Source organism: Pituophis catenifer, unplaced genomic scaffold, assembly GCF_029215685.1.
Source record: "Pituophis catenifer annectens isolate HBS135680 unplaced genomic scaffold, rPitCat1.0.hap2 SCAF_2, whole genome shotgun sequence".
Classification (NCBI taxonomy): domain Eukaryota; kingdom Metazoa; phylum Chordata; class Lepidosauria; order Squamata; family Colubridae; genus Pituophis; species Pituophis catenifer.
This window is the reverse complement of record NW_027256882.1, coordinates 73,841,542-73,854,345: the sequence shown is the minus strand read 5'-3', so window position 1 is coordinate 73,854,345 and position 12,804 is coordinate 73,841,542. Positions and strand designations below refer to the sequence as shown.

Sequence of the window (12,804 nt, the reverse complement as noted above, 5' to 3'; positions counted from 1 at the left end):
CAGCTTTTCAATGTACACAAATACATTTTAAAGGTTTAAGGATACTTTGAAAGACTGCATATTCTGCTGCTAGCTAATAATACAGTACAAGTCTCGGTGTTGATTCTATTCCTTTCACATTTATTATTTCAGAAAATAAACTAGCAAGAAAACAGTGACAGGCTAAACGAAGCTTACATTTCAGATAAAAGATCACATTGATATCTACTTCTTGAAGCTTGACATGCTTTGCAATGACTTTTTTTCAGTTTTGAACAACTCTTGAGTTTCAGGAAAATATGAAGTAATGTACAAAAATCAAGTTATTAATGAATTAATGGTCAGGGCAGTTTATCTGCATGTAACATATTAGTCAAGCATGAGGATAATCAAGACAGGTTTAGTCTGAGTGGATCTCTTATTCTCAAAGAAACTTCAGAGGACATTTCAAAAGTGGCGAGTTTTCTACATAGACTTATTTTTAAAATCTAAACAAATCATAAGTGCACCATTTATCCACAAAGAAATTGAGCTGTGTGACATTTGTTGCCTATATGTAAACTTTTTAATATGCAGTATACTTTCTAAATGGAAAAGTTAGAAATACAAGGAATTTGCCATGATTGAAAAAGCTTAAGATTAAACACGAAGGGAATAATTTTCTCCATAAATCAAATATAACGTACACCATTTACAAAATACACAGTTGTCAAGTATTCCTGTGGGCTACCTCCATTCATTTCAGTGCAAACTTGTTCAAATCCAAGTATGCCCTAATATTAAAATGTGAATAGTGACTTTTCTGAAATTGCATTTTGGATAGTCTAATAGCGAGTGCCTTAGAAAGGGTGTTGGCTTACCTGAACGCCCGTTCTATTGGGTGTGGGGACAGGGCTCAATGAGAACCTAAAGGTTGCAAATACAGCCCCCTGAATCCTATCTAGAAATTCTAAAATTAAAAATTCAATAATGCTATGTCTATTATAGGATATGGGACAGAAGAGGGTAAACAGTAGAAAACAACACAAATTAATTAGCAATGGTAGAATCCCACTTGTGGGACATATCTATGTACTTAGTGAAACAATAGTTGAATAGAATTATGGAAGACTTGGTTGAAAGTTATTTCAGAGTACAATGAATAAATCATGACACTTCTGCACCTTAATAATTCATGCTAGATTTGGTGGTATAATTACAAAGGATGTTGAGGATATAAGATTAAAAATATATCTATGCTATATGCTGAGTTGATACTATAGTTGTTCATTTAAAGAAGTTCTTGCATTTGCCATTTGGCAAATAAAACAAAAGTATTATTTTTAGAATTTTAAAGATTTTTTTTTTAAAATAGCTGAGATGTTGAGAGTTTGGGCAAATGTTTGTTCTATTTACTAGACTTACTTTTTCTTCAGAGGGGAAAAATGTGAAGGTTTATATGGTCCATTTCAAATAAGAAATAGACGTGGAATAACAAAGATAAATGATCAGTAGAAGAATGAACCAGAACTTTTGGTGAATAATATTTTTGTCTGTTTCTTTCAGATAGGCTTTCGTAAGTAAAATCTTCATTCAGCGTAATATTGAAAAGAAACAAGATGGAAATAGATTGTAGATTGTGGGGAGGATTTCAGACAGGACAAATGCTGACCCCTTCCCTCCCAAAAGGTTTATTTTGTGAGGTGTCAACTTCATAAAAGAAAAACAGGGGTTATTATTCTTAATATCTCTGTGGGAATTCTTGGGATATCTGGAGAACTATACATCACTTCTTTAAGAGAGGATTACAACTGAGCCAAGGAAACAGCAGCAGCAAAATAGTCTTCAAGAGGGAGACAGATTGTAAGTGGTTGAGTCTATAAGTTTTTTAAGGCTTTAAACATTATCATGAGCATCCTGAATTGGACTCAGAGGATAACCAGCCAGCAGAGAACACTTAACTCTCCTCATGTTGTTGAATAAGAAGTTAGAGTCAATATATTGATGTGATGGTGAACCTACGGTACACGTGCCAGAAGTGGCACACAGAGCCATCTCTCCAGGCATGCCAGCTATCGACCGTTGTTCTTCTGGGTCCGGCATGCACATGCGTGCATGTGCATGCACATGCGTGCCAGCCAGGTGGTCTTCATGCATGCAAGAATGCCGGAAACTGTAAGAGCAGCTCCCTGGTGTGCATGTGCGTGCCGGGAAGCTGAGCTTCTGGTTTTTGGCACACGCATGTGTGCCAGCCAGGTGGTCTTCGCAAGCACCAGAAACCAGAAGGCCAAGTGACCGGTACGCATGCGCACACTGGAAACCGGAAGCTCATCTTCCCAGCACGTGCATGCATACCGGGGAACTGCTCTTCCGGTTTCTGACACTCCCATGCGTGTGTACCAAGGAGTTACTCTTCCGGTTTCTGGCGCTCCTCCGCATGTGTGCTCCCATTTCAGCACTCGGTGCCAAAAAGGTTTGCCAACACTGCTATAGGCTTTTATGGCTAGTATGTGTTTAGCTTCAGGGTTTAGTGACTATGGTCTAACCGCAGTTTTCCTGATGTTTCGCTGGCAACAATGGCCAGCGGTTTCAGAGGTACCGTGGTCTGCAATCTACTATCTAGCCCACATTCACTAAATCTTAAAGCCCAACACTACCCAATTATAGTTAATGTTATAAAGTATAATGATCTGCCAAGGCATCCAGGAGTATAACAACATCACAGTACTCTGTCTTTCCTATTTTCAGCAATCAGCAGGGTAACTGAGCCATCTGCCTCAGTTACCTTTAGATGTCAAATCTGCATCTAAACCAATTTCAAAAGGTTCAGAATAATCCTTTTGATCTGAGAACTGCTGGACTTACAATAAGATATAAATGTGATCAGAATTATCTGCAAAGAACAGTCAAAACATCAAGATGGTGGCTAAATCAGGACATGGCTTTGATTACATACAAGTAGTCCTTGGTTAATGACCATTCATTTAGCAGCTGTTCAAAGCTATGACAGCCTTAAACAAGGAAATTTACACAGGTCCTCGGAGTTGCAGTCACTGCAATCACATGATTATGATTTAGATGCTTGGCAATTGCCTCACAATTATGACAGTTACAGCATCCTTCATTCATGTGATCGGCATTCCCTGCCAGTTTCCAACAAGCAAAATCAATGGAGAAGCTCACAGGGGGTTGCAATGGTGATCACATGATGTAGTCATGTCATTTAGCAAAAGAGTTCCCAGTCCCAATTACTGTCATTAACTTAGGAGTACCTGTAGTTGTGATCACCATATTGACTTTTTTATTTCCCTCCTCTATGGATATTCCTAGTGGGGATGGGGGATGGGGTCTGCTATGCAAAATGTGTTGAGCTCTTTGTATGGGTTTTTGTACATTAATTAGTTGCATCTAGGGGCTGGTTCATATTTATGGCCCCCATATTGCACATCTCATGTATATGCCATAGATATCAGTGCTGTACACTGAAAAAACAAGAAAGAGTAGCATGGGAAGGCCTAATTATGAGTGTGTTGCAATATTTATCACACAGAACTAGAATGTTCACACTGAGCAAGTCACTAGGAAAAGTCACTTAAGATATACACTCCAGATAGCCTATGGATAGGGTAGCAATATGTACATTAACTCTGCTCTAAGAAATTTGTTTCTTATATTCCATTCAGCTTCATGACATTGAAATATATTTTCTGAAATTCTAAAAAAAATCTACAACTTATTAAAGATAGAGATCATACTAGTAACTATAAATGGGCATCTCATATTAGGTTGCTTGGAAATTCCAAGAGACGAGATCAGAACTTTCCTCTTTTTTTATCCTTTTCATCCTTTATTATCCGCTCATTCATTTTCAAAGGCCATCAAAAGAATACAGAAGCTACCTGCAGACCTCTTCATACTGTTTATTCAATTTCTATCTACTGGTCTTTATTGTTTAATAGTACATTCAGTAGACAAAGTTAAGGATTACAATATCTCTACACTGAGCAAGGACTACAAGATCTCCAACACTCCTTCCAACCTTCTTCCCAGTCTATATTCCTATGAATGTTTCAGATCGGAAAATGTAATGTCCACCAATTATGTGGTCCACATTTAGCTGAGCTATATTAAAGACCCCTTCATTTTTTTTTTTCTGCTTAAGAGCAGGCAACCAGATATGCATCTGGGGTTCAATGAGTAAGCCCAGAGAACTATACAACTGCTTTATCAACGTATACTCAGGGGGAAGATACATAGTTGCTTCAGATTTGCAGGTCTTCAAGGCCAAGCAGCACTTAGGGTATATTTTAAATCAACTGTCTCTGCTAGTTTTGATGGATTGCAGCAGCAACATAGTTTAGCTATTTTGGGATCATATCCAGGATAAGCTTAAAGAAAAGGAGATTCATCCATTATTTTATACAGTCATAATTACACTCATGCAATTTGATTGTTTCCAAATATTTATAGAAAGCTGAATGAATTATAAATTAACATTTAAAAACTGCTAGAGCATGAGACTTTTTTTGTGCAGAATATCCGTGTGACAGTTTATGAACTGTCAACTGATTTTCATGCTTCTGCACACCCACAGAGAGAGAAGGGGCTGAATTTGGGAGGAAGGGGAGAGAAACCTAATCAGGTTTTATGAAGAAACCAGTCTTACATTATTTTTCCTTGTTATTCAAATTATTATACACAGCAATATTACTTTATCATAATGAATGTAAAAAAGTGAAAAGGTGTACGTTATTTATTATCATGTTATATGCATCATTTATTCTTCCAACATTGGTATATAAGCATAAGAAGAGCAATACATGTTTATTTAGAAGAGCCAAAATATGAGTATGATTAATAAATGAGACAGCAGAAAGATGCATGCAAGAAAATACCTTAGATCCTTCAAATTGGACTTAACAACACTATGCCATCTGAGATGGTTCAATTCCAGTTATTAGTTAATATCTGGGATTGATTGGAGGCTATAATTTAGAACTGTCCTCTAAACTGACTTTAAAGATTGTTTGCTGTTTGCCATTGTTTCTGCAAACATTTAGATAAACAGAATCCAATGGATAGCGTTCCTTTAATGCAGAAAACAAAAACATTATCTACAAAATACAGATAACCTCAGGACAAACTGAAAGATTCAAAAATATGATCTTTTAGCAAAACATTATAATCCACGAACTATTTAAGACAGAAGCTATCACCAAATTAGGTTACAAGACCAGGGAATTGCTATTTTTTTATTTGGTGTGTTTTCACAAAAACAATTACTATCAACTGAAAAGCACTCTATCTTTTTCTTTAAGGGAGTTCCTCTGACAAGAAAATAGACTGAGGCAATGGGATTCAAATAGTAGAAAATACCATCAGAATTGAAGAATATATAGATAGAATGAAGTTTCACAAGAAGGCCCTTCTTCGTGATCCCACTAGATTGATCTTAACCCTCCTTAACAGAGAGGACCCATAGCATTTCCTGCCTCCCTGCTCTAGTGGGTCAGATAGATGTGATGAGAAAAGGACATCACATCTACCTGACTTACCAGATATTCAAACAACCTGGTTACAAGCCATGTAGGACTTTGAAGTGAGAAGCAGCACCTTAAATTGGATCTGAAAGCAAACTAGCAACTAATGCAGCCCCTGCAGGAGAGATGAGACATGTGCACAGCTACACCGGCACACAATCATGCAGGCCACTGCATTTTGAACCAACCGAAGCTTGGAAAGCAAAGGGAAGTATGAGAGAGATATCGGGCACACAAAAGCACAGATCCTGACTTTGTAGGGCTCATATCCACCAACACAACCAATGATCTAAAGATGTCTTTCAGGGTCATAGAATAAATACATAGAATGCATTCTCCTTTTATTACTTTTCAAAGAAAGATAAATGCTTATTATAAATCCACCAAAATCAATATGTTCTTTAATATTTTCAAGTGCCGCCAAATGTCATCTCTCAGAAAATTAGCTTGTTTGTTTATTAAAAGACAAGAAGCATCACAATAATAAAAGAGAATAATAGTTGACCAGAAGCAATCATAAAAACCATCCTTCTCATACAACACACAATCCAAAGGGGCCTAATAACTAGCCCAAGGCCTGAGGGAAGATGCAGTTTTTTTAAGGCTCATTTAAAGTGCAGAGGAGCAGTCTAACTTATTGTACTTATTCAACTTAAAGACACTGTCCAACTGCAATCAACTCTGGGCCACTCACAATTGAAATCTCTGAGGGAATGTTGTTCCAGAGGGCAGATGCTATGCTAGAGAAGACATGCTTTGTGAGTCTTACTAGAAGATATTGTTTAATTGATGGGAACTGGAAAATTCTGCCTGATCATACAGGATGGGCAGAAACCATGGGAGACACAGAGTTCCTCAGACATCTAGGCATGATGCTATGTAGGCTTTATAACCAGCAACTTCAATTCCATAAAGAGGTCTGCTGTTATTATTAAGAATAACAATCCATGCTGTTAAGCAGTGCAACTTGTAAATCAGAGATGTTATATGGCAGAGGTGTCAAACTCAATTTCTGTTGTGGCCCGCCAGTGGCCTGCGCGGATTGTGGCTGATCCCGATGAAGAGGAGGCTGGTGTGGTGTCGCGCCAGCAGCTTGCGCAGCCGGCCCTCGCGTTGGACAGAAAGGAGGCTGAAGAGGATGTGGTGCCAGAGGCAGAGACTCAGCCAGGGCCTTCAGAACCTCCAGAGGTTCCTTCAAGTGGAGAGAGTGAAGTGGAGGAGCTTCTCCTCAATGCTCGAACACGCAGGGCTGCCAAAAGGCAGGAGTGGCTACTCAGAAGGAGGAGGTCTACTCGAGAGTAGGGTTTGAGGATAATTGGCCACTCCCTTAGCCTATTTAAGTCCCACGCAGCTAGTGCTTTCTTGCTGGAAACAACTCGTATTTATTATCAGAGTATTTTGGTTTATCGTATCTTGTTTTCTGGGCTGGTTGCCAACCTTTGCCGGTCTTGTTTATTCTTGCTACTTAATAAATTTGATAAGGACCATTGGTGTGTGTCAATATCCTCGGAAATCCGGAGCTGGGGCAGAACAATTTCACTGAGGGCCACATCGGGGTTGTGTTTGACCTTGGGGGAGTGTGTCCAGCTCAATGTCACTTGTGTCAGGGGTGCCTGTAGTGGCCCGAGCACTCTGACAGCAAAAGTGGGCTCCCGAGCTCCGATGGCATCCTGCAACCTCTGCCAGCAAAAATGGAGCTCAGGAGTTCACATGCGAACTTTATTTTCACTGGCAGAGGCACCACGGGCCAGTCCTTTGCTGTTTCCAGAGCGTCCCTGCGGGCCAGATCTAAGCACCCCGTGGGTCGGATCCTGCCCCCGGCCTTGAGTTTGACACCCCTGTTATATGGTTATTATGAAATCTGCCCATAACTGTTCACAGTACTACATTCTGGGCCAAGAGCAATTTCTCAGTAATATTGGAGACAATCCTCTATAAACCACATTGCAACAGTTCATGTACAAGGTTTAGAGAATAGTTAACAGAATCTCAGTGTAGAACTGATGTTTCAAATCACTGGTTAGGAAATTATTGAAAAGACAGCATAATGCTCTGAAAAAAAATCTCCATTTTAAGTAAAATTATTTTGCATTGATGTAGGATGTTGGGCTTGATGACCTCCTGGATTATATCATTTCAAAACAGTATATTGTAATCACTTGTAGAAATCTGATGAGTTGCAATTTGTTAAGTAGGTTAAGGAGAATATCCCGAGTAAGAACTTGTCTAAAAACAATATATTAGATTAGTTATCTCATTGCTCACCTTTTGCTATGGCAGCTTCCTGAGCCAAACTATGTTTTATTCTAGCCATAGAACTTCTAGTGAAAAATGTCAAGTTCTGGTTTTACACTCAGAAAATCAAATAGTGTCATGCAGCCTCTCAGCCAGGATGGGCTCCTTCATGTCTATGTCACATTGACCCTGTTTCATTGTGATACTAAGCCAGTATAATTGAATTTAAATCAGTGTAGTATTTTTGGAAGGATTTAAAGCAAAAAAAGGGGGGAGGGTGAGGAACTGTGAACAGTTTCCAAAATATAAGCTTTACTAGGAGTAACTCTTATGTCAGCCTCTTTCCATCACCCACTATTCACAGGATCTCTACAGGGAATCTTGCATGCAGTTCACACTATCTTTCAGATTCTTAAAGGGATATTTATGTATTTATGCCCTGAATCACACTAAGATTCTCTGTCGAAAACAGTAGGCAGACTGAACCGTGCTGAATGCCTTTCTATAGGCCATATAATATACCTCTCTATACTGGGGTCATGTATATAATACATCTTTTTCACTTTCATAGTGGCTCCAGATAGATTTCATATTTTAGATAAGATGATGGAAATCTCATTTAAATGAAATGGGCTTTAGAATGCTTGAGATGAGTACTTTTAAGCCCTCTTTACTCTGTAGTTTACAAACATCCCAGTTCATAGTAGTCCTAGATGAAAAATGACCTAATTTCTATCTTTTGGGGGCAACAACCATTTGCCATCCATCAAAGTTTATCTTGCTAGAAATCTGCTTTCTGTTGAAAAAGAAATTATACTTCATTGATAATTTATCTCCAGCTTAAGCCTGGAACACTTGAAGTGACTAAAACAGCTGACGCACTCAATTAGCAGAGAATAATAAGAATAATTCCAGGTTTTATATGAACTTAATGCTACCCAATACTTAATATAATTACAGGGTAGATCTGAATAAGGGAATGTTTGCAAAAACCTCTTATTTATTCACTCAGTGTTTTTATTACAACAGTTCTGTGTTAAGAGGGAGTATAATACTTCTGTATATTATACATAGCTTGCTTAGAGACATGTCCTACCTTCAGACTCGAATTACAAAACTTTAATAAACATAATTTTATAAAAAATTATAAAAATTATTAAAATTATAATATAGGATAACATGAAGTTCTATCATTAATATAACTCTATTGATGCATATAGGAAAATAGCTTTCATGAATATATGTAACATAAACACACTTTTTCCTCAAAAATGATTTTCAGATTTGGAATGCTGATTGATTTATGACGTATGCTCTCTTCTCACCCAATCATTGAAGCCTGCTCTATGCAATGTGTTAGGCACAAATAACTAGACCCATACACGCAGAGTTCAAGCTAACTACGTTATTATGTACTGCTTATAATACAAGAATCTCCCCAATCTGACAGCCCATTCCTGGGAATAGTTAGATAAGTTTCCAAGAAATTTAGAGGGGGTTGGCCCTAGCCTTTTGTGGTTGTGCAGTGACTCCAAATTAGCTCTGTGCTTGATCCCGCCTCCCTGCCAGGCTGGGTACTTCCCAAACATTGGAATGGGACAGATTGCCACAGCCAAATTGCTATAGGACAACTCACCATGGCCATGGCCAACTCACCATGTGACAACTTGCTGTGGGACAATTTAACAATGCTATTTAATTATTTAAAATAAATAATGGTTTTTATTTTTGCCATTCACATTTTATTTTGCCTCTCCTTTTGCATCCTTTCTTTAATGATTCTATCCCACTATTTCTTTGATATTAGTGATATTAGTGTAACTCTTGTCCCGTGGCAAGTTGTCCTGCAACTAGCTGGTTGTGGTGAATTGTCCCACAGCAAGTTGGCTGTGACAAGTTGGCCATGGCAAGTTGGCCATGGCCAACTATCATAGACCCTCCCAACATCTATCACAATAACATTAATAAGGCTTTAAGAAGCCAGACAATTCATCGGTAGTTTTTTTTTTAAACTGCTGAATACATAAATGTAAAACCTAAGTGCTTAAAAGGAAACACGATGGCATTTCTTTGGTTGAAATAGCCACTGGTTAATTCATCCTCTCAGCTGTGTACACTTCAGCAAAATTCTTGCTGGCATGCTTACACTTGTGTTTTAAGAGTGCCAAAAGATTGCAAGGTTCTGAAGAAACATTGTGCCACCTGCAGTAATGAGAGCTCTTTCAGAGGGAGACCATATGAAAAGCACACCTGCTCATGTGGATCCAATCATTATCGCTTTTCTTGTGTAATTTTTATAGAGATGCACATGTACATTTCACAACCCTATTCTGGCAAAATGCTTTGGTAGATGCAAGCAAAGGTATTTAACGCAAATAAAAGCCAAGTTATTAGAGAAACAATACGTTTCTGTCTTCTGCCATAAACATGGGAGAAATCTGGTAGCAAGTTTTTTAACTAACAGATTTTATTAAAAGGCATCAGTTTGCCTTTTAATCATTTTTTGTAGCCAGAAAAGTTGCTATCAGACTCCTCCTGATTTGGGGCTACCATAAACTAACAAGACTTTTCCTCCTACAAAGTATAAGCATCAGATAATGGCCTAAGTGATGTCTTGAATTATCAATACCATTTGATTGTATACACCTGCCTGTTTATTATTATATTATATTTGTAACCCATTTTTTAAATACCTTTGTAATTACAGACTTTGCCATGGATCTGTAACTATGGTCAAATGATTGAATTGAAATATATTACCAATGCTGGACATTGATTTTCTTTATACTTAAAACTCAACTATCTACTAACCAATGCATGTTATGCGATATCACTTGTTCCAGGATAACAGCATTTATTAATATTTTTGAGAAACGGTGAATAACTTTCCAAAGCTTACATTTAATTTGAAGGATCTAATAAAGTATGCCATAAGCATAGCAGTAAAATAACAATTAAAGCTTGATATTTTCATGCTTTCTTACAATTAAGCAGTTGAGGACCTGAAGGCAATGCAAAATTTGAATGCAAGGTTTATTTGTCCAATTTTTAATGAATACCATTTTAAAAAGAACATTGGCCTTAAAGTCCACAGAGCCCACTTAATTTAACACAATGCAAATGAAGCCATCATAGGTTCTGCAAAGCGCTACAGAGGAAGAATAGAACATCATGATGGGTAAAATAGATCCTCATGCTTTCATATGTTACAGTGGAGACTTTCTGAAAGGACTTACGGGATTGTACATCTGATTGAACAATTGTTCAGCTTGCTACATTGCAAAGGTGGGAAGAATGAAGCACAGACAGGAAAAGAAGGAAAGATCCAGGAAAACAGTATTAGCTTAGCAAAACTGGCATATTTGCACAGAAGAACTTGGAATTTAAAAAAGAAGAAGAAATTTTAAGTTTCTAAGCATTCCTTATTGGATATGAGAAGCTCTAGGGAAAAATAAATGTTGATTTTGGCTCATAGAAAAGAATGGCTAGAGTATAAAATCCAAGGGTTGTGTTACTTTCCCTTTCTCAAATGAAATAATCCATGAAATACAGAAAGCTGTCCACTGCTGATGATACATTAAGTGCTGGTTTCTAGCAATGAATCATTAGAAGTGTTTTTGGCCAAGGCTGCAATTTATCATCAAAGGTTCAAAGATGGAAATAAGAAAGATTAATTAGATTTTGTTGTTAAATGTGGCACTTTCTTTTCATATTAAGATAAAATTTAATTTCCATTTTATTTGAATATAGAATAGTGTATGGCTTAATTAGTATGGTAATAGTAGTGGCCACATCTAAGAAGTGATGGAAAATTATAGCTGATAAATATAAAGGCAGTGATATAACATTGAAAACAGAGACATCTTCTGAAATAAACATCAACAAGTTTTTTTTTTCATAACCTCCTATGCATGTATCAACAGAGCTTTCACAGGTATGGTACCACAGCCCAGTGCAGGGATCCACAGGAGGGGTCAAAAAGGTCAAGATAGAAGCCATGAATGTCACGTCCCTTTTTGTGCATGTTACAGGTAAGGCTTTAATTGTGTGATTCCAGACAGCTCTGTCACCCAAATTTCCTTTTCCAGTAACTAACTTTGCATTAGAAACATTCTTCAGGATTCCCACTTCAACTTTCAGATCCACCCATGCTTCAAACAGGAAAGATGAAGCCTCAGAATTTGATGGGTCTTACTTTCATAATGTTCTCCTAAGATTAATGCAGGTTCCATTTGATCTATTCCTGGCTTCCCAAAATAAAAATATGGAACTAGCAGGGCCGGCGGGGGGGGAGTGAGGGAGAGTGGGGGGGGGAGTGCGAAATACATTTCTTCTCTTTAAACTAACTCCAGAAAGAGTTTCATTTTTTATTTCTTATAATCATGATCATTTTTCCTTTTATAACAGATAAGCAACAACTTAGTTTCCTCATACCATTAATTTCTAGATCCATCAGTTTTCACTGCTCTAAGGGAATTTTTTAAAAGGGACATATGTTAGGAATTAAACCATTTTGACTGTTGACATTATCATTAGAAACCAAATGCCCAAATCAGTGATTTTCTTAAAACTGAAATGCCTGCATTTCAAGATTTCCAGTGACCATTTTCTTCTAAATGATTGCTTGAATTTAATGTAACCAAATAAAATATAAATCAGAAATTATCATTGTTGATCATTATTATTCACAACCTATGTTTTCCTTCAAACAATGTAGATATTAGCTTTTAAGATATCAATAACATGATGAAATGGAGGGGGGAATTCTTGCTTTTATTAAGCCTTTTCTTTTCATTCAGAAAAAAAATCTGAAAAAACCATTTCAAAAAACAAAACAAACCCCTGATCTGTCTCTAGGTTAAAGTTCTGCAGAGAAATGCTGCTGCTGTAAACTAAATCAATCAAAATGTTACAAAAGTTGAATGAGGCAAAAAGGCTTGATAATTTAATATTCTGGTCCATTAATGGTCAACAAGTGGTCAGCTGTAACCAAGTATGAACAGGGCTTCCATGGAAAAAGGCCAACCTACTCACATTCCCCACTAACTATATCAATTGTCAATAGTTTGAT

At 37.4% G+C, this 12,804-nt stretch overlaps 1 protein-coding gene across 2 annotated transcripts in view; it reads right to left on the bottom strand.

Moving 5' to 3' along the window:
* Positions 1 to 12,804, bottom strand: part of ERC2 (ELKS/RAB6-interacting/CAST family member 2) — a 439,008-nt gene that overhangs the window by 174,017 nt on the left and 252,187 nt on the right. The window lies entirely within an intron of this gene.